Source organism: Balaenoptera musculus, chromosome 2 (assembly GCF_009873245.2).
Source record: "Balaenoptera musculus isolate JJ_BM4_2016_0621 chromosome 2, mBalMus1.pri.v3, whole genome shotgun sequence".
NCBI lineage: Eukaryota > Metazoa > Chordata > Mammalia > Artiodactyla > Balaenopteridae > Balaenoptera > Balaenoptera musculus.
In genome coordinates, this window is record NC_045786.1 from 50,479,929 (window position 1) to 50,506,559 (window position 26,631).

At 34.9% G+C, this 26,631-nt stretch overlaps 1 protein-coding gene across 9 annotated transcripts in view; it reads left to right on the plus strand.

Moving 5' to 3' along the window:
* Positions 1–26,631, plus strand: part of MEF2A (myocyte enhancer factor 2A) — a 165,865-nt gene that overhangs the window by 29,569 nt on the left and 109,665 nt on the right. The window contains exon 1 of one of the 9 annotated variants that reach the window (XM_036842211.1): positions 24,490–24,501. The exons of the other annotated variants lie outside the window; for them this stretch is intronic. The gene's annotated coding sequence lies outside the window, so the exon portion shown is untranslated. Of the gene's footprint in view, positions 1–24,489; positions 24,502–26,631 lie in introns of those variants that run through there. 9 annotated transcript variants of the gene reach the window in all.

The window sequence follows — 26,631 nt, forward strand, 5'->3', positions numbered from 1 at the left end:
TTTTTTTCATCTGTGTTCATAGTAGACGTTGGTATGTAGTTTTTTAATAATGTCCTTTGTCTGGTTTTTGTATCAGGATAACAGGGTGAGTTGGAAAGATTTCCTCTTCTGGAAAAGTTTTCATACAGTTGGTGTTATTTCTTCTTTAAGTGTTTGGTAGAATTTACCAACGAAGACCACTGGCCTTGGAGTTTCTTTGTGGGAAGGGTTTGATATTGGGCTATTCAGGTCTGTATTAATTCTTTTTGAATAAGTTTTAGTTTTTTGTGTCTTCTAAGGAATTTGTCTATTTTATGTAAGTTGTCTAATGTATTGGCATGAAGTTTCATGTTATAGTTCTTTATTCTTTTAATGTTTGAAGGATCTGTAGTGATACTCTCATTCTAGTATTCGAGACCTTCCTACTTTTTCTAAAGGAAAAATTAAATTCTAAAATTTAAAACTTTTCTCTGTCTGCATTCTGCAAAGTTTCTTTACGTGTGTTTGTTTACATGGAGTTCAAAGTATTTTTAAGCTCCTTTGTGATTTTTTTTGGACCTATATAATTTCCAAATATTTCCTAAATTTTCCAGATCTTTTTCTCTAATAGGTTTTTAATTTAATTTTTTTGTGGTCCAAGAACATATTGTGCTTTGTGGGTTTATTATAGAGTGCAGAATGTTGTCTGTATAAATGAATGTTTTGTGTGCACTTAAGAAGAATTGTATGCTGTTGAGTGGAGCTTTCTAAAAATATTAGGTCAAATTGATTGATAGTGTTCTTCAAGATTTATCCCTTCTGATTTTCTATTTGTTTACAGTAATTGCTGAGAGAAGAGTCAACTTTAATTGTGGATTTGTCTGTTTCTCCTTTCACTTACTGGTTCATGTATTTTGAAGCTCTTTTAATAGGTGCATACATATCTTTTTAAAAAAATTTATTCTTGATGAATTGGGTCTTCTATCTTGTCCCTATCTCTGGTAATATGTTGCGAAGTCATTTCTGAAATAGCTTGTATAGTTTCTGACCGAAAGTCTGCTGTTATTTTTACTTTGTTGCCTCATATGTAAATTTTCTTTTTTGTTTGATTGCTCTTCAGTCTTACAACTTTTTTAGTGACTATGATTATGATGTCACTTGATTATAATGTGCCTTCATATGGTTTTCTCTGTGAAAATCCTGTTTAGTTTTTTTGAGTTTTTGTTTTTTTTTGTTTTTTAAACCAAATTTAGAAACATACTGACCACTATTTTTTCAGATATCCCACTTATCCCAGGTGATATTTTGGAGGGGAGGGAATTTCAGTTATACATTTGAGATTGTCTCGGCACTTAACTCCCCCTTCTTTTTCATTCTTTTTTTCCTCTCTGTTTTATTTGGATGGTTAATGTCATGTCTCAAGGTTCACTGATTTTTTTTTTCAATATATAATCTGTTCTTAATACCATCCAGTATGTTTTTTATTTCTTTTTTTTTTTTTAATTAATTTATTTATTTTTGGCTGTGTTGGGTCTTCGTTTCTGTGCGAGGGCTTTCTCTAGTTGCAGTGAGCAGGGGCCACTCTTCATCGCAGTGCGTGGGCCTCTCACTGTTGCGGCCTCTCTTGTTGCGGAGCACAGGTTCCAGACGCGCAGGCTCAGTAGTTGTGGCTCACGGGCCCAGTTGCTCCACGGCATGTGGGATCTTCCCGGACCAGGGCTCGAACCCGTGTCCCCTGCATTGGCAGGCAGATTCTCAACCACTGCGCCACCAGGGAAGCCCTGTTTTTTATTTCTAATAATTATTTTTTATCTCTGGAAGTTTTATTTCTTTCATTTTTCTCATCATATTCTTATTTTCCTTTACCTTTTCTAACATATAAAACTTATTTATAATCATTGTTTTAATGCCTTCATCTGTTAATTCCATTAACTTTATCATTCCTGGTTCTCTATATTGATTGCCTATTGTTATTATGGGCCACATTTTCTGCTTTTCATTGTTTGAATGCTGGACATTGTTGGGTATAGCGATTTTTTTGCACTTTTTATATAGTGTTGAACTTTGTTTTTGTACACGTTTAAGTTACTTGGTATCAGCTGAATCCTTTTGAGGCTGTTTTTTTTTTTTTTAAAGCTTGGTCAGCATTGGTCCAGAGCAGCTTTTATTGTGGGGTTAATTTGGTCATCCATTAAGGTTATGTTTTTCTGAGGGTTATAATCCATTTTGAGCATTATTCTCAATTCATTGTAATCCCAATGGATATTATAAAAAATTTTTATTAGTTTCTGTTTTGTGTTTTAAAGGAAATTTTATGGCCTGCCCAAGAATAGCTTAGTCACGAAAAAGAAGATCAAATCAGAAGACTTTCTCTACTCAAAGCCTATAAATCTACAATAATTACTTTCATGAAATAATGCCACAAGGATAAACAAAAGAAATAAAGAGTCTGAAAGAGGGTCACTGTGTACATGCGCACTTGCTTTATGACAAAACTGACACTTTAGAGTGGTGGGAAAAGAATTACTCAATAAATGATATTGGAACAATTGGTGATAAAGCAAAAATATGACTCATACTCCATACCATATGCAAAAATCAATTAAAGATTGATTTGTACATCTCAGTGTGAAAGGCAGAACTGTAAAACTTTAGAAGCTAAATGTAAGGAGAACATGCTCATGATCTCTGGACAGGAAAATATTCTTAAAAAGAAATAAAAAGTGCTGATATAAATAACACAATTGATAAGTTTGATTACCTTAAAATTAAGAAATTTTGTTCTTGCAAAGTCACCATTAGAATAGAGAGGGAAGGCAGGGTGGAAGATGATGTTTGCAACACATGTAACAGACAAAATGTATATATCAGAATATTCAAAGCACTTATGCACATCAGTGTGACAAAGACAAAAAATCCAATAGAAAAAGGGGTAAGAGACATATAAAGGCACTTTCTATTTTTTTTTTTGGCTGCACCACACAGCATGTGAAACTTCCCCAACGAGGGATTGAACTCACACCCTCTGCAGTGGAAATGCGGAGTCTTAACCACTGGACCACCAGGGAAGTCCCTTAAAGGCACTTTCTAAAAGAATTACAAGTATTCAAGAAATATGTGAAAAAGGTGCTTAACTTCATTAGTAATCTGGGAAATATAAATTAAAACTGCAAAGAGCCTCCATAAAACACTAGAGTGTCTGAATTTAAAAAGTAGATTGACAGTACAAGTTTTGGAGAGGATGTTAAGTGTTATAGCAACTCAGTAAACACTGCTGGTAGGAATGTATGTTACTACAACCACTTTAGGAAACAGTTTGTTACTTGCTTACCCTGTGACCCAATAATTTCCTTCCATGAGTATACCCCTGAGAGTAATGAATGAACATGTGTACCAAGAGATATGCTGATAATATTGGTGGCAGCAGTGTTTTAGTAGCTTCAGACTCAATGCAATATTCATCAACAGTTGATTGAATAAAATTGTGATATGTTTATATATATGTAACATATATATGTTTATATATATATATTTATATATGTTTATAGCAATAAAAATGGATGAACTACAGCTACATACTACACAGGTAACACAAACATGTTTCTCAATAGAAGCTAGAAACAAAAAAATTCATAATTTGTGATTCCACTTATGCAGAGTAAAATCAAAGCACATAAAAATAAAAACGTAAAATGTATACATTTCATGCTTGTGTATATTATATGTTAACACCAAATATGCCAGTTCCTAATTGTATTGCATGCCTACCCATATTGCTATACTTCTTTTCACATTCATTTAGAAATCTTCTGATTCTGAATATAATGGTATATGCCAAATCATATTTATCTTTATAAATAAAGATAAAGTTAGACCTAGAACAGCATTTATATACAGGTTTGATTCAGGTGATACAAGGTTAAAAGATTTAAATGTATTTAGTATTTGTAATAATATAGAGAATGGAGATGGTTTCTAGTAAGGATAATTTATCTTTATACAGGATGTAATTACTGGCAAAGGTTTTTTCCCAGAAATCATTATGATTTGGGATAGGTATAAGAATCTACATTTTAAAAATGACAGAGCGCTAATATTGAAAGTGAGTTGGTGGTGGAGGACTAGAATCTCATTCTCATTTTCACACCTTGCCTTGATGTGTCCTTTATTTCTTCTGTGTGTCCCATGTGAAGACAGGACATTGCTCTTATGTATGTGTAATTAATCTGGGAATGAAAGGTCATGTATGGATGGGATTTAGTCTTAATAAGGGCAGTTTACAAAATATCCTTTTTAATAATAATTTTAATAATATTTTGCTTATCTCTAAGGAGCCCAAGGTGCCCTGTGGTTATATCCTCATAATTTCCTACAAGAGTTTGAGCTATATTCTTGCTCCACTTTGTACAACTGATTTGAGGTAGTGAAGACGTGAGTCACTGAAAGTCACATGGCAATTCATTGGTATATCTAGAAATAAAATAAACATTTTATAGGCTGGTCATTCTGATAAAAATTTCAGTTATAATGTCTTTTTAGTCAGTAGATTGGATTATTTATCATGATTAATAATTTGTATCATTTAAAAATGTGTGTCTTTAAGGAAACACAATTTTAAAAAAATCTTCAAACTCCCTGTACAATTAAATGAAAGGAGGGATAGTGACCTTAAAAAAATTACTTCTAGTTCCATCAAATTTAGTTAATACATAATTTTTTGCACTATATATGTTGTGTAAAATAAGTTGTATATTTCTCTATTAGGAATAGGTTCTTAACAATATACCCCTAAGCTGTCCTCTAATTTTTTAGCATTCAGCTTTAAAATGTCTCTAATCTGAATATATAACCAGTTATTAATCAGAGAAATCCAAATGAACTAGAAGGATACCATTTTAGAATTTTAGATGATTTCTCCCCTCCCCTCAACCTATTTATGTTTTGCTATATTAACGATTTTACCTAAAACATTCAAAATAAACTCACAGTGAGAAGTGATATTTTGGTGTTATGATTTTAGGAAGGGTACCAATATTTAGTATCTTAGTTGTCCTAATTTTTCTAAGAACTAGTTGTTTGGATGTGTTACAGCCAAGTCACAGCTAGCCCTTGCAAAGTTAGAAAAAGGCTCTTCTCCCAATTTTAGGTGGATGCTGCCCTCTGCTAGGGTTCAGGGTTTAGAGAGTGGAGAACAAACTGGATTCAGTCCCCACTTGCCTTCTCTTGGCCCTATGCCCATGTGCAGGGTACAGCCTCCACCATTGTTCAAAGTGCCTTGAGTCATAATGACTTCTTGCCTTTCTTTTGATAGATTTATATCATTTAAATTGCTTTTCAGGCCAGAATATCTATCATGATACCCATGAATTTGTTAATTAGTCCCTTTTGTAGTTAGTATGGGATTATTTTCTTAGTGATATCTATGTTTCATACTTTTATTGATCATATGTTAATGTTTTTGAATTTTACCTAAAATTTATAACAACCAAATATAAGTCAGAGCTTTATAAAATTAAGTGTAATTGTTTGTAGGGCATGTTCTGCCTTTATGAAAGTTATATAATACAGAAAAACTGTTTTCAAGTAATAGCTATAGTTCAAAGTAAAGTTTGTTTTACTTATTGAATCATATCTTTAAATACTGAGTAGTAGCCATCATTAAGTTCATACAACATATTGTATTTTAAAAATGTGTCATTAGATATAGCATGTGCAATTCCGGCTGAAATGGAATGCTTTGCTCATTTTCCATAAAACAATAGTTAAATGATAGTCTTAAATTAATTTAGAATTTGAACTTCTGCCTGGATTTAATTGTTTGTAAACAGTAATGAAAATATCCTATTTTACAGTGAAGAAAAATGTTCTTGTATTAAAAGTAACTGAAAGATAAATCTGTAAGAGCAAAGAATCTCTAATCACATTGACAATTATAGTAAGATAGTCTCCCTCAAGTTCGTGTGACTAAGAGAATAGCGGTTATTTTGTTTATATAGTTAATAAGGGAATGCAAGACATCATTTGTGACTGTGTGTATGTGTGTGCACACATGCATGTGCGTAAGGTAGTTGCATTGCCCAGTACTGAAATTGGGATTAAAATTATTTGGCATTGCTAGATTCTGATTTTTTAAGATCTTTTAGCAAAGTGGATGGCTATTAGGGTTTCTTGCTTATTTAGATCAATTTTTTTCCCCTTGTAGTAGATAAAAATTAGAGGACCCAAGGTATTCGTGTTTAACTGCAATAAAAAAAATTAACAACATGCTACTAACAAACCAGTGGGTCAACAGTGAAATCAAAGAGGAAATCAGAAAATACCTGGAGACAAATGACAATGAAAACAGAACATTACAAAATCCATGGGATGCAGCAAAAGTAGTTCAAGGAAGGAAGTTCATAGTGATATAGACCTTCCTCAAGAAACAAGAAAAATCTCAAACAACCCAACCTACCACCTAAAAGAATTAGAAAAAGAAGAAACAAAACCCAAAGTCAGTAGAAGGAAGGAAATATGAGAGAGGAAATAAATAAAATAGAGATCAAAAAGCAGTAGAAAAGATCAATAAAACCACGAGCTGGTTTTTTGAAAGGGTAAACAAAATTGACAAGCATCTAGCTAGGGTCACCAAGAAAAAAGAGAGAACCCAAAGAAACAAAATAAGAAATGAAATAAGAGAAATAACAACCAATACTACAGAAATACAAAAAACCATAAGAGAATACTGTGAACAATTATATGCCAACAAATTGGACAACCTGGAAGAAATGAACAATTTTCTAGAAACATACAGCCTACCAAAACTGAATCAAGAAGAAATAGATAATTTGAATGGACTGAATACTGGAAGTGAAATATAATATGTAATTTAAAAAAACTCCCTGCAAGCAGAAGTGCAGGACCAGATGGCTTCACTGGGAAATTCTACCAAACATACAAAGAAGGACTTATACCGATCTTTCTCAAACTCTTCCAAAAGACTGAATATGAGGGAACACTCCCAGAGTCATCCTATGAAGCCACCATCACCCTGATATCAAAACCAGACAAAGAAACTACCAAAAAAGAAAATTACAGGCCAGTGTCTTTGATGAATGTAGATGCAAAAATTCTCAACAAGATATTAGCAACTTGAATCCAACAATACATAAAAAAGATCATATACCACAATGAAGTTGGATTCGTCCCAGGGTCACAAGGATGGTTCAGCATACACAAATCAATCAATGTGATTCACCACATTAACAAAAGACAAAAACCACATGATCATCTCAATGGATGCAGAAAAATTATTTGATAAAACTCAACATCCATTCATGATAAAAACTCTCACCAAAGTGAGTATAGAGGGAACATATCTCAACATAATAAAAGCTGTTTATGACAAACCCACAGCCAACATAATACTCAATGGTGAAAAGCTGAAAGCCTTCCTCCTAAATTCTGGAGCAAGACAAGGATGCCCACCCTCACCACTTCTTTTCAGCATAGTATGGGAAGTCCTAGCCACAGCAATCAGACAAGAAAAGGAAATAAAAGGTATGCAAATTGGAAGGGAAGAGGTAAAATTGTCATTATATGCAGATAACATGATACTCTATATAGCAAACCCTAAAGACTCCACATAAAAACTAATATATGAAATCAGCAAGGTAACAGGATACAAGATTAATATACAGAAATCTGTTGCATTTCTTTACACTAACAATGAAATATCAGAAAGAGAAAGTTAAAAAAAAATCCCATTTAAAATCACGTCAAAAATACCTAGGCACATATCTAACCAAGGAGGTGAAAGACCTATATGCTAAAAACTATAAAACATTGATAAAGAAAATTGAAGACAATTCACAGAGATGGAAAGATATCCCATGTTCTTGGATTGGAAGAATGAATATTGTTAAAATGGCCATACTACCCAAAGTAATCTATAGATTTAATGCAATCCCTATCAAAATACCCATGACATTTTTTCACAGAACTAGAACAAATAATCCCCAAATTTGTATGTAACTATAAAAGACACAAAATTGCCAAAGTAATCCTGAGGCAATAGAACAAAACTGGAGACATAACCCTCACAGACTTCAGAAAGTACTGCGTAGCTACGGTAATCAAAATAGCATGGTATTGGCACAAAAATAGACATATAGATCAATGGAACAGAGTAGAGAGCCTAGAAATAAGCCCACACACCTATAGTCAATCTTTGACATAGGAGGCAAGAATATAAAATGGAGAAAAAACAGTCTCTTCAATCAGTGGTGTTGGGAAAGCTGGACAGCTGCATGTAAATCAATGAAGTTAGAACACACCCTTACACCATGCACAAAAATAAACTCAAAATGGTTTAGAGACGTAAATATAAGACATGTCAACATAAGACTCCTAGAAGAGAACATAGGCAAAACATTCTCTGACATAAATCGTAGCAATATTTTCTTAGATCAGTCTCCCAAAGTAAAAGAAATAATAACAAAAATAAACAAATGAGACCTAATCAAACTTAAAAGCTTTTGTGTAGCAAAGGAAACCATCATCAAAACAAAAAAACAACCTACAGAAGGGGAGAAAATATTTGTAAGTGATGTGACCAACGGGCTTAATTTCCAAAATATGCAAACAGCTTATAAAATACGGTATCCAAAAAAAAAAGAAAACCAACTCAAATCAAAAATAGGCAGAAGACCTAAGTAGACATTTCACCAAAGGAGATATACAGATGTCCAACAGGCACATGAAAAGATGCTCAACTTTGCTAATTATTAGAGAAATGCAAATCAAAATCACAGTAAGGTATCACCTCACACTGGTTATAATGGCTATTATCAAAAAGTCTACAAATAATAAATGCTGGAGAGGGTATGGAGAAAAGGGAACCTTGCTACACTGTTGATGGGAATGTAAATTGGTGCAGCCACTATGGAGAACAGTATGGATGTTCCTTAAAAAACCAAAAATAGAGCTACCATAGCATCTAGCAATCCCACTCCTGGGTGTGTATCTGGAAAAGACAAAAACTCTAATTCGAAAAGATACATGCACCCCAGTGTTCATAGTAGCACTATTCACAATATCCAAGACATGGAAGCAACCTAAGTGTTGAATGGATAAAGAAGATGTGGGGTGTGTGTGTGTGTGTGTACACACACACACACACACACACACACACACAATGGAATATTACCCATAAAAAAGAATGAAGCATTGCCATTTGCAGCAACACGAATGGACCTAGAGAATATCATACTAAGTGAGGTATGTCAGACAGAGAAAGACAAATATTTATATATGGAATCTAAAAAATAGTACAAATGAATTTATTTACAAAACAGAAACAGACTCACAGACATAGAAAAACTTATGGTTACCAAAGGGGAAAGGGGTGGGGAGGGATAAATTGGGAGTCTGGGATTAACAGATACACGCTACTGTATATAAAATAGGTAAGCAATAAGGATTTACTTTATAGCACAGGGAACTATATTCAATGTCTTAAAATAACCTATAATGGAAAATAATATGAAAATCATATGTGTATATATATATGTATGTGTAGATATATAACTGAACCACTTTTCTGTATACCTGAAATTAACACAATATTGTAAATCAACTATACTTCAATAAAAAAACTTAAAAAATAAATGTAATAAACTTCTGATTACTCTTTTTAAAATATCATTCTACATTTTTGAAGTCAAGAATCATATAGAGTGAAAGCAGTGAGATCCATAAGTGAAATTAAGAAAACAGTTCTATTTATAATAGCATCAAAAGAATAAAGTACTTAGGAATAAATTTAACAAAAGAAGTGTAATACTTGTACTCTGAAAACTAGAAAACATTGTTGAAAGAATCTAAAGGCAACCTAAGTAAATGGAAGACATACAGTGTTTATGAATTAGAAGACTTACTATTATTAAGATTGCAGTACTCCCCAAACAGATTCAGGGCAATCCATATCAAAATCTTAGCTGGCTGTTTTTGCAGAAATTGACAAGCTGATCTTAAAATTCACATGGAAATTCAAGATACCTTGAATAGCCAAAAACCAGTCTTTAAAAATAATAAAGTTGGAGGATTCCCATTTCCTGATCTCAGAACTTAACTACAAAGCTATGGTAATTAGGACATTTTGCTACTAGTGTAGGGATATACATATAGATTAATGGAGTAGAATTGAGAGTCTAGAAATAAACCCATACAATTTATGGTGAATTGGTTTTTTGAGGGGGGTGTCTGGAGATTTTTATTTCATAAGTTTTTTTAGTTACAAAATCAATTTCTTTAATAGATACAAAGTTACTCAAATAATCTCTTTGTCTTTGATCTGTTTTGAGTTTTTGTTTTTGAAGAATGGATCAATTTGCTCCAAAGGTGTCGAATTTATGTGTGAAGCATTGTTTCTAGTAGTCCCTTCTTTTCCCTTTAATGTCTCAGGGGTCTGTAGTGATATTTTCTCCTTCATTTCTGATATTGTATCTTCTCCCTTAGTTTGTGAGTCTTATAAGAGATTTATCAATTTATTGGTCTTTTCAGAGAAACCGTTTTTCATTTCATTGATTTTCTCTATTTTTTTCCCTTTTCGATTTCATTTACTTCTAATCTTGTATCTTCTTTCTTTCTTTGCTTTGGGTTTATTTTGCTCTTATTTTTCTAGTTTCTTAGATTGGCAGCTATGACTGTTAATTTGAGACATTTTTATTTTCTAATGTAAGCGTATAAAGTTGTACATTTCCTTCTAAGCACTGCTTTAGCTGCATCCCACATATTTTGCTATGTTCTACTTCAATTTTGACCAGTTAAAAACATTTTCTAATTTCACTTGATTCATAAATTATTCTGACTTGTATGGTTTATTTCCCAAGTATTTGAAGATTTTTTTGTTACAGATTTTAGTTTACTTTTATTATGGTCAGCACGTTAAATCTTACACATTTTCATCACAAGGAAAAATTTTTTCTTTATTCTTTTTTTCTTTTTTTTGGCTTATTCAGATGTGGTTTTAATTTCTTTCTTTTTTAATCTAGTGGAAGAAAAAATGCCTTGCATTAATTTATATTTCCCAGATATTCATGAAACTGGGCATGTCTTCATATGCTTGTTGCCTGTTATGGTGAATTGACTTTTGACAAGGGTGCCAAGGCTATTCACTGGGGAAATGATAGACATTTTAATAAACGGTGCTGGGACACCTAGATATACACATGTAAATGAACAAAGTTGTTTCCTTGCTTTACGCCATATACAAAAATTGGCTCAAAGTGGATCAAAGACTTAAATGTCAGAGCTAAAACCATGTAAACTTAAGTTTTCAAGACCTTGAATGAGGCAGTGGTTTCTTAGATATGACACCAAAAACGCAAGCAACCAAAGAAGAAATAAGACATATTGGACTTTGTCAAAATTAAAAACTTTATCCTTCCGGGGATACTGTCAAGATAGTGAAAAAACAGCCTGCTGAATGGGAGAATATATTTGCAAATCATATTTCTGATAAGGGTCTAGTATCCAGAGTATATAAAGAACTCGTACAAGTTAACAATGAAAAGCCAAATAACCCAGTTTACGAAAGGATTTGAAATATACGTTTCTCCAAAGAAGATATACAAATGGCCAATAGGCTCATGAAAAGATGCTTTATATCATTAGTCATTAGAGAAATGCATGAAAACTACATTGAGATATCACTTTACATCTACTAGGATAGTTGTAATAAAAAAGACAATAACAAGTGTTGATGAGGGTGTGTAGAAATTGGAACCCTTGTACATTACTGGTAGGACGGCAAAATGGTTCAGACCCCTTGGAGCACAGCCTGGCGGTCCCTCAAAAAGTTAAACATAAAGTTACCACATGACCCAGCAATTCTCCTCCTAGGCATACACCCAAGAGAATTGAAAACATATCCACACAAAAATCTGCGCACCACTGTTCACAGCAGTTAATAGTTAAAGAATAGAAGCAACCAAATATCCATCAACTGTTGAATGAATAAATAAAATGTGGTATATCCATAAAATACAACATTATTCAGCCAAAAAAGGAACGAGGTACTGATAATACTTAACACAGATGAGCCTTGAAAACATTATGCTAAGTGAAAGAAGCCAGACACAAAGGGCTGCATATTGTCTGATTCCATTTTATGAGATGCCTTAAATAGGCAAATCTGTAGAGTCAGAAAGTAGAAAAGTAATTTTCAGGAGTTGGGGAGCGGAAGGAATGGGGATTGATAGCTAATGGGCATTGGGCTTCTTTTTAGGATGATAAAAATGTTCTGGAATTAGTAGGGATGGTTGCAAAAAAAAAAAACAACTCTAAATTGTACACTTTTAAAAAGGTGATCTTAATGGCACACATGAATTATAACTCAATTAAAAATCACATAGAAATGAAAACAGTGACCTACTTCTGATATAATTTATCATCAAACCAGGATATTCTTGAGAGTGAGGGGTCTTGCTTAATAATTATACCCATACAATAAACATAAAGCTGGCTGTCCCAGGTACACCAGAGTGTATGTTCTCCCTGCTTCTTGGTGTGTTTAAGCTATTTTCTTTCTCACATAGAAGACATTTGAGGGATATAAAATTTTTCTTGTCCTTCATTATCGAATGTGGAAAAAGAAAAAGACTAAAACAGCCATGTTATTCAAGGAAATAGAGAAGGTATTTCTCTATGGAAATGAATGTAAATGTGTGTATGAGGTACAATGTGTAGTTATAATACAATTAGATCTTCATTTATATGATTTTGTCACTTGACTGTCACACATAGCCAACCAGTGTTTGAATGAATAAGGAGTTTAGTGCTGTAACATAATAAAACAGTTGCTCTGAGCTAGGGATGTGCATCATAATAATATGTGGAGCTTTTAAAAATTACTCTTGCTTGGACATTAGTCTCAATTATGATTTGATAGTTTTATTGTGGGGCCAGGGTAAGTTCATGCATGCAAAATATATGTTATAGCTCCTTAGTTGAATTTAGTATCCATTTAATTTGAGAGCCACTGCATTAAATAAAAGAGTTTTATTGATTCATTTATTGAAATATATAGTTATTATTGTTTGGTGGATAAATAGTAAACAGCTGTAGGACCTGAGAGAACCTTAGTCTAAACTATACCCACCTACCTTTTTCCCACCCAGGGCTAGCCCTGTTGGTAATCCAGAAATTGTGATTCCTCTACTCCAAGAACAGAGATTGGGAGGAATCTTATTTATTTATTTATTTATTTAGGTTACATTGAAGCAGGAGCAGTAGTGGGAAGTAGGTAGAAGCTCAAGTTCCTTTGCAAACGCTTGAAACTTATATCCTTGGCAGACAGGGAAGGGTATTTTCATCACTGTGTGGAATAGGAGGGATTGGGAGATGGAGACCTTGTAGGAGGTCAGAACTCTCTCAGTTAGCTGATAACTGCACACAGCCTTTGTATTTTGACAGCCCATTGTAGCGCCAGATAAATTGCCCTCTGATGTTGGAATTGGGGGAGGACATAGTGCAATGTTGTGGTTTCTCTTGTACAGCCACACATAGTTTAGAAGACATTATATTAATGCTAGACTCATGAAATTGGAGTTGCGTTGCTCCTTGAAGGTTTTGCAGTTTAGCTTATTTAGTGATGGATCATACCTGTACAAAAATGTCCCCATGACATTTTTAATTGATAGCCTTTCTTCAGCCACTGCTTAAATTGTCCTACTGGTGATGCTATACTGTTATACTACACATGGCATTAGAGCCAAAATTTTAACTCTGCCTCCTTGTGGTGACTTTGGATGAGAGCTAACCATTTTGGCCTTAGTTGCTTCACCCTAGAAATGGAGCAAATGCTAACTACCTCACAGGATTATTGTGACTACTAAATGAGATAGTGTACATTAATTTCTGACACAGCTATTGGTACATGTAGACATTGGATAAATGTTAGTGACCTGCAGTTCAGTGAAGAACAACTGACTGCCTTCAAAAGGTTGGCTTTTAGAGAGTTTTCACAGCCTGGGGCCTGAAATCTTTCTTACACTTTGATTTATTGCTTCCATTCATTAACTAAGCAACTATTTATTGACCATCTGGTTTTGGGCTAGGCACTTTGGTAGCTTCTGAGGTTTTAAGGGCAAATACAGCAGACTTGATCCTCTCCCTCCCTGAGCTTACAGTTTGGCAGGGGGAAAAAAAGAAATTAAACATTCATTTGTACAAGTAATTTATTTGTGGTAAATGCCATAAAAGAGAAGTACAGTGTGCTCTGAAAGTGTATTAGAAGGTGTCCCAACATAGTTGGGAACATTTCGTGGAGGAAATAATGGTAATACTGAGACATAAAGGATGTGTAGGACTCTTAGTAAGAGGAGGTGTTTGGGTTGAGACCTAGCAAGAGATAGCAAGCTGGTAGTATGTATAAAGGCCCTGCAGCGGAAAGGAGTTAGCTTTCTAAGCACAGAAAGGCCTGTGCTCAGACGCTTACTGGGCAAGAGAAAGAGTGGCAGGGGAAGAGGGTGGTGGGTAGAGACAGGGCGAAGATTAGATAGGGCTTTCTAGGCCATGTTACGGGCTTAGACTTTAAAAACAGTGGCAAGTGACATTACTGCATTTTAAAATCAATCTAATGAAAATGGGGAAATTGGATTAGAGAGAAATAAGAATGCCTGCTGAGACCAGGTAGTGGGCTATTGCACGACCTAGGCTAGAGTGTTTAGTGGCTGTTCCTGGAAATGGAGTACTGTGCTGTGACTGGAGACATGAGTTGGAACCAGATCTTGTAATGGCTTTAACCTTGTAGGCAGTGTGGAGTCAGTGGAGATTTTATAAATGGGAATGATTTGGCTAGATAAGATGTTTAAAAAACATTACAGGTAGCAGTGTAACCATTGGATTGGAGCACAGCAGCAAAGGTGTGAATACAGAAAAGAAATAGACTTGATGTGTTTGGTTTTAAAAAACCTTGGATTTCAAGATACCTGTAGGACACCCAGGTTGAGTAGTTGAGAATGTGGTTGGGAATAGAGGGCCCATAAGGACAACCATGTGGTTCTGGTGTTCAGGTGGTGGCTGAGGCCTTTGTAGTAGGTTGATACTCTGAGTTCCTGGTGTTTGTCTTTTATGCATATTTCACAACAGTTTGAATGCATTTGTTATGATTTTCTTAACATTTGTAAACTTGCTTGTGCTGCATACTAAGGTAGGTATTTTATATATGTTATCTCTTAATTCTTACACGTGTATGAGCATTATTATTATTATTCTAGTATTTTTAAGATGTGGCACTTGAAGCTTAGAGAAGTTGAATAACTTCCTCGAGGTGACACATGTAGTAAGTGGTGGAGCTGAGGTTTGAATCCAGGCGGGCTCACCGCGGAACCTGTCTTCTTAACCACTACCATAAGCTACTCCTCTGTGATTTTTGAACCAAGCGAATAAACAAAACTGAGAATGACTGAATAAGAAAGCATTTATTGAACTTTTATGGAAGACCTGTGTATACTATGCATTGATTGTGCTGTAGATGCTTTAATATACTTCCTCATTTACGTTAACATTCACATGCTCTGTGAAATACTTGGTATCTGTTCCATTTTAAAAATGAACAAACTGTGGCCCAGAGAGATTAAGTGACTTGCTCAAGATCATTAGTTAATGGCAGGGCCAGGGTTTAAAATTGGCTCTTTTGACTCCAAGGCTAGTATATTTGCTATTTTACTACTTAAAAATAAGAACTGTGTTGACTTAAAAATGAGAACTTTTCCCTTGGGGAACATGATTGAATTTAATGGTTATGTATCAAACTACAGTCTTGTTCTTACAAATAAATTATAGATCTTCAATGTTTAAAATTATGTGTTGAACTTAGAGGATAAACAGCTGAGAAAATTAAAATACTTAAAAATACATAATAACGTTTACTTGAAAGTGAAGTAAAGCCTTTTTCTTCATTAAAATTATTTTAGAAGAGATAGAATGGGAAAATACTATCTAGCAAATTCATGTCCATTTTATATTGTCTCTGAAGAAATCAGACAAAATTACAATACTGATATCTTGACTAGCTTTTCATAGTCAGTAGATAATTGTTAGCATTTGTAAAGGACTACATCTGGATCTTAATTCAGTCATTTAATTTCATTCTTTTTGTGTTTTCCTTAGTTTTGAGAGGACAAGTGAACATTGAGGTAATGAGGTGACACAGCATAAATGCATCTTAAATATTGGCTTCTCTTAACACCAGAGTTCAAGACTTTTATTTTACCAGTACTTGTTACTGCCTACTAAAAATCAGTGAAAGGCAATTAAAATAAGTATTAACCGTTTCACTGCTTCTTCAGGATCTCGGTTTGGAATAAATATTCTTTTTCAGTAAGCCCTTTTCAAAAAAGCTTAGTCTGAGGCACATTCTAAAAAAATAAAAAATCACCTGTCAGCTGCCTCACTTTTATGCTGTCAGTTGATGATGTAGAATGTCTTTTGGGTACTGAATGCCAGTAAAATAATGCTATATTCATGTTTCTTTTGGTTCATGGATACTCTAATTGGAGCTGTAGCCATGGGGTTTCTTATTACAGTGAAGAACAAACCTATCTCACTATGCTGGCAGAACCGTTCTGAAACAGATACTGAATTTTGATTGGTTGGCTGGATGTGAGAGAATTTTGAAGCAGTCTTTTAAGGTACTTTTGAATTTTAGAAAACAATGAGTAGCTAAATCAACAAGCTTACTGTTCCACTATCTCTGTCTTTGTTACAGTCATTTATTAATCTGTCTTTAAGTTAGCATATGATTATGATCTATGTATATTACAAGAATTGATTGCTCATCTTTTTTTTAATAAATTAATTTTTAAAACTTATTTTTGGTTGCATTGGGTCTTCATTGCTGCGCACAGGCTTTCTCTAGTTGCGGCGAGTGGGAGCTACTCTTCCTTGCAGTGTGCGGCCTTCTCATTGTGGTGGCTTCTCTTGTTGCAGAGCACAGCTCTAGGTGCCTGGGCCTCAGCAGTTGTGGCTCGCGAGCTCTAGAGCGCAGCCTCAGTAGTTGTGGTGCACGGGCTTAGTTGCTCCGCGGCATGCGGGATCCTCCCAGACCAGGGCTCGAACCTGTGTCCCCTGCATTGTCAGGTGGATTCTTAACCACTGCGCCACCAGGGAAGTCCCTGATTGCTTATCTTTGAATGCTGCCTTCTGTCACCCAATACTACTGTTGTTTAGCAATCTTTAATTGTGTGCTCAACTCACATCATTTCTTGTAAAGACTGCTATACTGGGTGCCTGTGGATACCAGAAACAGTGAGCTTTCTTTAGACTGCATAGGAAAATCTTTCATTTTTTTAAGCTATATATGTGTTTTGTTGTATGGTCTATATTTATTTACAAGATATTTTTGTTTTCTATTTTTAGCTTTCTGTATTATCTGGTATTTTGACTTAGAAGGTTTTGGCCTTATGAGCATTTGCACATCTTTTTTATGTCTAGAATAAAAATTACAAAATGAAGCTATAGATGGAAAGAATATTTATGTTTTGATGTGAAAATAACCTAACTGAAATATTTTTAAGTGATCTATAATTTACTTGTCTTTTTGGGAGCAGATTATAATCAGCTCTTAAACTGTCTGCATTTATGCATCAGGTAGGATGCTTTCTGTTCCAAGTAACAGAGAGGCTAATCAAAACAGTAAGGATTTTATCATCTCATCTAACAAGAAGTTCAGAGTTAGGGTGGTTCCAGGATTGGTTAACTTAGGTCCCTCTTCTATCTTTTCTGTGCAGTTTTCATGTTCTACTGTTTCATTCTGAACTTCTTGATTTAGCTGTCCTTCCCTACTAGTATAGTCCCTAGGCAGTGTGTGGTTGACCTAGACTGTGTTTATGCCCATGGGGAGAAAAAAATGCTCTGGATTGATTCTAAATATCCTAGTTTATTTTTGCTTTTATCTTTTATTTTCATCATTGAAACTAAAAATATGAATTTTCTTCTAAACATCTAATGTTGTTTATTTTTCAATTACATATATAATTAAGGAAAATGAACATTAAAAAAAGCATAGAGAATAACAAGTGTTTCTCTGTAGTCAGAAGCCCCTCAGACAATAAAGAATCCTGTCAGTAAATCCAGTTCACTCATTGTGATGTCTGTGGTATAAAATTAAAATGCGTTAAAGAGAGTAAATGCTCATGATGAAAATACAGTGTATGTAAATCATGAACTTTCAATCCAGGTAAATTAAAAGATAATTCTTCCTTTCATAAAAGAGAATCACCGTTTTCTTCCAGATAACTACCTTTTCCTCTCATTGTAAGTGTAAGTTTTTTATAGGTTTACGATATCTGATGCATTTCTCTAAATAGTAAATTAGCAGAATTTAAAATTGATCTTTTGTTTGCTTATGTACTTCTGTTTTGGGGCTTCTTTGCCATTTACATGTTCCCTAGGTGGCAGCCAAGCCTATGCTGCCCTCATTAATTTTATCAACAAATGGGTACTTGGAGTTTGAATATTGAATAATGACTATAAATTTTTAAGCACCTGATATTTGCCAAGTGCTAAACAGGTACTTTATCTCGATGAATCCTCACAAAACTCTATGTGAAATATATTATTCCCATTTTACAGATTTGAAAACGAAGGGTAAGAGAAATTTACTTGACTGTAGTCCAGAGTCATGTATCTAGTAGACAACTCTGATATCTGGTAAGAAGACAGGAATTTGTATTTGGGTGTCACCAGGGGGGGCCTCTCTCACATGTTTTGTACTGTCCCCCAATCTTTCTTGTGGGCACATAGAAAAGAACACTAACACTCCTTTGTTTGGGGTTTCCAGAGATTCTAAACTGTCATACCAGCCCACTTAGCCTTTAAGGAAACATTAAAATGTCAGCTGATTTCTTTTTTATTGGCATATAGTTGCTTGTAGTAATCTCTCATGATCCTTTGCATTTCTGCAGTGTCAGCTGATTTCTTCTTACCAGCTTTTGTAGTAGCAGCCTATTTCTCCCGTGTTCTGCCAAAGGTGAATCAGTTTATGTGTCCTGTTTCCTCAGAGAGGCTTGTCATCCTTTAGAATTCACGTGGTTGCCTTGCAACCTCAGCCTTTTGATAGGTTCAAAAAATTATGCTTCTGTAGATTATTTGGCTCTCTTTGTTAGGATAGCAGCTTCTAACATTGTCTTTACATCCTTAGCTGAAGGTTGTATAAAGTGAATTTTTTTGTTTTTTGAGTAGCTGGACTATGAAATCCTTTCTTGTGTAAAGTTGAGAGTGTTGCAAAAAAACATTATATCGATTAGGTGATCAATGTTAAGTGTATATTTTCTTAAGTACATAATACTGTTTTAGGGTTTTGGGTTTAAACTGTATCGTAATTCTTTGGAGGTACACAGTCAAATTAGTTGAAATTTAAAGACTCACATCTTTGGATGAGAGAAGTATAATGAAAATATACCAAAATTTCTTGGGATGCATTTTTTGCTGTTAATTAATTACATAAAATAATCTTTCTGCGCTAAAAATAATAAATCATTATCTAGATTTCCTTTAGGAATGAAAGGCTGGACTCTATTAGGAGTCTTCCTTCTGTTTATAACAGCCACAGTAAAATGAAGTAAAATTATGCAGGTTAAAGATTTTTGTTCTCTGCTCATTTTATATTCTTTGTCTATAAAAGCTATGGTTGTAACCTGGAATGCTATATAGAGCTAGAATATTATTATGGGAATGTGTAAGTCTCTTCTTGCTTCTGTGTTTTTGTTATCTATATTATATTATTTTTTACGTATAACTAAACATTGAAACACTTGATGTTTTATTCCTTACCCTAGGCTGTTCTGAAAATACATTTCTCTCTAATGATAGTCAATAAATACCTTATCAGATAAACAGGGCAAATTTCACTTGAGTTCGATCATTATTTTCCTTATGATCTTGTCTGTCTTACTGTCTGGAAATATAATTATCTTGAAAACATGCAAAGGTGGAAGTCAGGAAGTTGTGCTACTAAACCTGCTTCAGTACACAGGATTTCCAACCCCCCCACCCCCCAACAAAGAATTGTTATCTGGTCTTAAATGTCAATAGGGCTGCAGTTGAGAAACTCTGGATTAAGGAAATGAATAAATGCATTGATGTTGCTGCAAGCCAGGGTTCTTACTATGTAAGAAGGGAAGTACAAATATGGCACAGGGAAGGCAGAGAAGAACCTTGTGAGAATTGGAGGTGTCAATATGAACATAGGTTCACATTTTATTTATGTATTTCCTAGAAATGGCTTAGAAGAATGGCGCTACAGTAGTAGTGAGCACACCCAGCACCACTCAGATCTTGACTTCTACCATTGCCCAGTAAAAGCAACCAGATTCACTTGGATAAATGACTTATTCTAGGGATGGCTCAGGAAGGTACCAGATGAGCCTGGAGCATCCTGTTGGGCCAGAAAGTAATAAAGTGCTCTAAGAATGTTAAAAAGACACAGGTCCCAGCTTGAAAGGAGGGGTCCCACTGGCCAAGTTGAGGATAATTTGAGCATCAAAATTAGAAGAGTAATGAATTATAACCATTGAATAAAAGAGGAATATATAAATCCATTACTGATAATAAATAGATAAATAAATAATACATAGCAGAGAGGAGGGCTCTTCCTTATGGTTGATAAATGTGGAGGGAGTAGTGGAATCCAAAGACCATCATTTTATAATTGTCATGGTATAGATTGGTTCAGGTAAGAATCATCAGAGGGTTCTCAATCCAGGGGAAAAGTTTGATGAGGAGTAGGATATTTATATGGTTTTATCTTCCCATAGATTGCTTGTTATTTGCAAGAGGGAAATAGGTCTGTACAGCAGAGAAATTGGATGACACTTTGATCAAGTGATCAAAATAAACATCAGTAAGGGGTAGATGGACATCAAATGCCTCTGCATATGATACCCTAAGAAGGATACAAGATCACTTATGTAGTGTTTTGGCTGGGAATTTAAATGTGAGGAAACATAAGACAGACCTAAATTGAGGAATATTCTGTAGAATAACTGGCTCTCATTCTTCACAATGTCAATGTCATGAAAGGCAAAGGCCAAGAAACTTTAGATTAAAGGAGACTAAAAAGACGGACAGCTAAATGTGATATGTGAACCTGTAAAGATCTTGTACTGAAGAGGGAAAAAAAAACCTCTAAAGAACATTATTGGGATAATTGACAAAAATGGAATATGGCCTGCATTTTAGAGTATTGTATAAATGATATATTTTCTGAGTTTGATAACTGTATTTTGGTTATATAAGAAAATATTCTTCACTCCATGAGGGAAGGGGGACAGAGAATGAGAAACTATGGCAAAATGTTAAAAGTTTAAAAATAAAAATTTTTCTAAATGGTTACAGACATTAGTATACTTGCTGAAGACATTCTCTGTATTTTCTTTTAAGGCACAATGTGAATTTTAAATTGTGCAAGAGTAGCATAGTAGGTCAAGGAAGATCTGTATCCCAAAGTGTGGGCAAGCGGGAGGGGGCAGCAGCTGCAGCTTAAAGGATTGTGGTGTCCCTGGCATGGTCATTAAGGATGGAAGGAAGGAGGAGGAGGGAAGGAACCAGGCAGTGGGAGTGGTGGTGAGGTTTCTTTAGCTGGGGTTGGTAGTCTTTGGCTTTTTCTTCTCTCCCACCATGCTCCTTTGCCAGCAGTGAGATAAGGGTTTCTCTGGTACGGCTGGGCTAGTGATAGCCAGACTATTGACCTTGGGTCCCTGAACCCAGTGTCCCTCCCTGGTCAAGGCTGGTACTTGGTGCCTGAGACTAGCTGCTCTGGGAAAACTGATGCAGGGCTTTAGGTACTGATCCTGTCTTACTAAGGCAGCAGAATACAACTATTAACGTGCTGTTCTGGAGTCACATAGACCTGGATTGAGTCTTGGCTCCACTATTTAGCACCTGTGACCTTGGGGAAGTGGTATTTATTGCCTAGGCTTCAGTTTTCTCAGATTTAAAATGGGAGTAATAATAATGCCTATGTCATAAAGAGGTGTTAACAATTTAAGGACATAAGGCATGTAAAATGCTTTGCTGTTATTATGTACCGGGGCCCTTGAAAAACTTCATTTCTCCGTTCAGCCATTTAATACATAATAGAAAACGTATTCATTGTCTGAATCCTATGGTTATGGACTTATTTCTCTGATGAACTGGCTTTGAACATATTCTGAATATTATGAAAAGACACTTGGAAGACCTGATAAAAGGCTTTTTAAAAAGTATTTTCCCCAAATTGCATGGCAGAAATGAATGGACATAGTACCCATTTCCCATTGCTGTTTGAAAATTGCCAGGTACATTTTCACATTTAAGAAGAAGGCTTCTGAAATGATCTTGAGGCAAAAGTTTGTTGAACAAAAGTTAATTTTATGATTAGGAATTAATTTTCAGTATTCCAACCCTATCAAAGAAGGTTGCCCAAACCTTTCCCTTTTCTGATTAAGTACGCATGTGAGATGGGATTCTTTGATCTGGTTTACTTAAAACTAAAAATTGGAGTTGTCTTCCTAAGTAAAATGGAGCTGAATCCCTCTTTAATACTAATTTTTTACAATCCTGTTCTTACTGAGGAAATTATTTTCAGGTATGCATTTTTACAAATTAGGCAATTTGATTTGTTTTATTTATAGTTACTATGATTATAAACATATAGCATACTTTATATAAATATGTTTTATATAAATATGTATAGTTATCATGAAATCATGTTACTTATACTTACCATTATTCTATATATTATATATAGGTATGCTCTATATACATATTTACCATATAATCATAGAAACTATAAGTAATAATGTGATACACCCATACATACATACCAACATTATATTTAATTGCTTTCATTTTACTTTATATTTAATTATGTTTTCATTGTTTTTAATGACCATCTTTCACTTGTGGCAAGTTATACTAATTTTTCTATTATAGCATTAATAAAGTTTGTTTTAAATACATTTATTAAAGTGAAAAAGAGAATTGATGTAAAGGAAAAATAGGTAAATAATGATGTACAGAGTGGTACATAATTAGGAGAAACATTGAGAAGATAGTATGTGAATGACTAGAAGAACAACTGCCATGTTATAGTAGAAAAGTTCCTAGCTGTTGGAACTGAGATTCTAGAGGGTTCACTTTTCTCCTTGGCTCTCAGTTTCTTCTTTGCTGAAGGGGTAGGGATTACAATACAAGATGATTTCTAAGGAAACTTGAAAATTTTAGGATTCTACCCTTTTTTAAGCAGCTTGATTGAAGTTTGGTGAAAAATGAGGTTTACATTAAAATGGGTCCTGGAGCAGTATTGACTCGGCACTCTTTCTTCCCCTGCTTTTCATTGATAGACTATGTATAGAAAAAGGAAGAAATCAAGTAAGAGTATCTACTAAGCCTAAGGAAAAAAATTCAAACTATATACATACTACATATAAATTTTAAAAATATATATTAATATATTATAATATATGTAGCTAACATATATTTCATGTTTAATTTGCTTGTTTTTTAAAAAAATATTTATTTAATTATTTTATTTGGCTGTGCCGGATCTTAGTTGCGGCACATCGGTTCTTCCCCTGCATTGGGAGCACGGAGTCTTTTTTTTTTTTTTAATTTTATTTTATTTATTTTTTTATACAGCAAGTTCTTATTAGTTATCCATTTAATACATATTAGTGTATATATGTCAATCCCAATCTCCCAATTCATCACACCACCACACCTCCCCCCCAGCCCCCGCCGCTTTCCCCCCTTGGTGTCCATACGTTTGTTCTCTACATCCGTGTCTCAATTTCTGCCCTGGAAACCAGTTCATCTGTACCATTTTTTGAGGTTCCACATATATGCATTAATATACGATATTTGTTTTTGTCTTTCTGACTTATTTCACTCTGTATGACAGTCTCTGGATTCATCCATGTCTCTACAAATGACCCAATTTTGTTCCTTTTTATGGCTGAATAATATTCCATTGTATATATGTACCATATCTTCTTTATCCATTCGTCTGTCGATGGGCATTTAGATTGCTTCCATGACCTGGCTATTGTAAATAGTGCTGCAATGAACATTGGGGTGCATGTGTCTTTTTTTTTTTTTAACATCTTTATTGGAGTATATTTGCTTTACAATGGTGTGTTAGTTTCTGCTTTATAACAAAGTGAATCAGTCATACATATACATATATCCCCATATCTCTTCCCTCTTGCGTCTCCCTCCCTCCCACCGTCCCTATCCCACCCCTCTAGGTGGTCACAAAGCACCGAGCTGATGCATGTATCTTTTTGAATTATGGTTTTCTCTGGGTATATGCCCAGTAGTGGGATTGCTGGGTCATATGGTAATTCTATTTTTAGTTCTTTAAGGAACCTCCATACTGTTCTACTTAGTGGCTGCACCAATTTACATTCCCACCAGCAGTGCAAGAGGGTTCCCTTTTCTCCACACCCTCTCCAGCATTTGTTGTTTGTAGATTTTCTGATGATGCCCATTCTAACCGGTGTGAGGTGATACCTCATTGTAGTTTTGATTTGGCATTTCTCTAATAATTAGTGATGTTGAGCAGCTTTTCATGTGCCTCTTGGGCATCTGTATGTCTTCTTTGGAGAAATGTCTATTTAGGTCTTTCCCCCATTTTTGGATTGGGTTGTTTGTTTTTTTAATATTGAGCTGCATGAGCTGTTAATGTATTTTGGAGATTGATCCTTTGTCCGATGATTCATTTGCAAATATTTTCTCCCATTCTGAGGGTTGTCTTTTCGTCTTGTTTATGGTTTCCTTTGCTGTGCAAAGGCTTTTAAGTTTCATTAGGTCCCATTTGTTTAGTTTTCTTTCTATTTCCATTACTCTAGGAGGTGGATCAAAAAAGATCTTGCTGTGATTTATGTCAAAGAGTGTTCTTCCTATGTTTTCCTCTAAGAGTTATATAGTGTCCGGTCTTACATTTAGGTCTCTAATCCATTTTGAGTTTATTTTAGTGTATGGTGTTAGGGAGTGTTCTAATTTCGTTCTTTTACAGGTAGCTGTCCAGTGTTCCCTTATTGAAGAGACTGTCTTTTCTCCATTGTATATCCTTGCCTCCTTTGTCATAGATTAGTTGACCATACGTGCATGGGTTTATCTCTGGGCTTTCTGTTCCATTGATCTATATTTCTGTTTTTGTGCCAGTACCATGTTGTCTTGATTACTGTAGCTTTGTTGTATAGTCTGAAGTCAGGGAGTCTGATTCCTCCAGCTCCATTTTTTTCCCTCAAGACTGCTTTGGCTATTCGGGGTCTTTTGTGTCTCCATACAAATTTTAAGAGTTTTTGTTCTAGTTCTGTAAACAATGCCATTGGTAATTTGATAGGGATTGCATTGAATCTGTAGATTGCTTTGGGTCGTATAGTCATTTTCACAATATTGATTCTTCCAATCCAGGAACATGGTATATCTCTCCATCTGTTGGTATCATCTTTAATTTCTTTCATCAGTGTCTTACAATTTTCTGCATACAGGTCTTTTCTCTCCCCAGGTAGGTTAATTCCTAGGTATTTTATTCTTTTTGTTCCAGTGGTAAGTGGGAGTGTTCCCTTAATTTCTCATTCAGATTTTTCATCATTAGTGTAGAGGAATGCAAGAGATTTCTGTGCATTAATTTTGTATCCTGCAACTTTACCAGATTCATTGATTAGCTCTAGTAGTTTTCTGGTGGCATCTTTAGGATTCTCTATGTATAGTATCATGTCATCTGCAAACAGTGACAGTTTTACTTCTTCTTTTCCAATTTGTATTCCTTTTATTTCTTTTTCTTCCCTGATTGCCGTGGCTAGGACTTCCAAAACTATGTTGAATAATAGTGGTGAGAGTGGACATCCTTGTCTTGTTCCTGATCTTAGAGGAAATGCTTTCAGTTTTTCACCATTGAGAATGATGTTTGCTGTGGGTTTGTTGTATATGGACTTTATTATGTTGAAGTAGGTTCCCTCTATGCCCATTTCTGGAGAGTTTTTATCATAAATGGGTGTTGAATTTTGTCAATAGCTTGTTCTGTATCTATTGAGATGATCATATGGTTTTTATTCTTCAATTTGTTCATATGGTATATCACACTGATTGATTTGCGTATATTGAAGAATCCTTGTATCCCTGGGATAAATCCCACTTGATCATGGTGTATGATCCTTTTAATGTGTTGTTGGATTCTGTTTGCTAGTATTTTGTTGAGGATTTTTGCATCTATATTCATCAGTGATATTGGTCTGTAATTTTTTTTTTTTTAATTACACTATACTAGGTGTGCTTTATTTATTTATTAATGGCTGTGTTGGATCCTCGTTTCTGTGTGAGGGCTCTCTCTAGCCGTGGCAAGCGGGGGCCTCTCTTCATCAGGGTGCGCGGGCCTCTCACTATCGCGGCCTCTCCCGTTGCGGAGCACAGGCTCCAGACGCGCAGGCTCAGCAATCGTGGCTCATGGGCCCATTTGCTCCGCGGCATGTGGGATCCTCCCAGACCAGGGCTCGAACCCGTGTCTCCTGCATTGGCAGGCAGATTCTCAACCACTGCGCCACCAGGGAAGCCCTTCTTTTTTTTGTAGTATCTTTGGTTTTGGTATCACGGTGATGGTGACCTCATAGAATGAGTTTGGGAGTGTTCCTTCCTCTGCAGTTT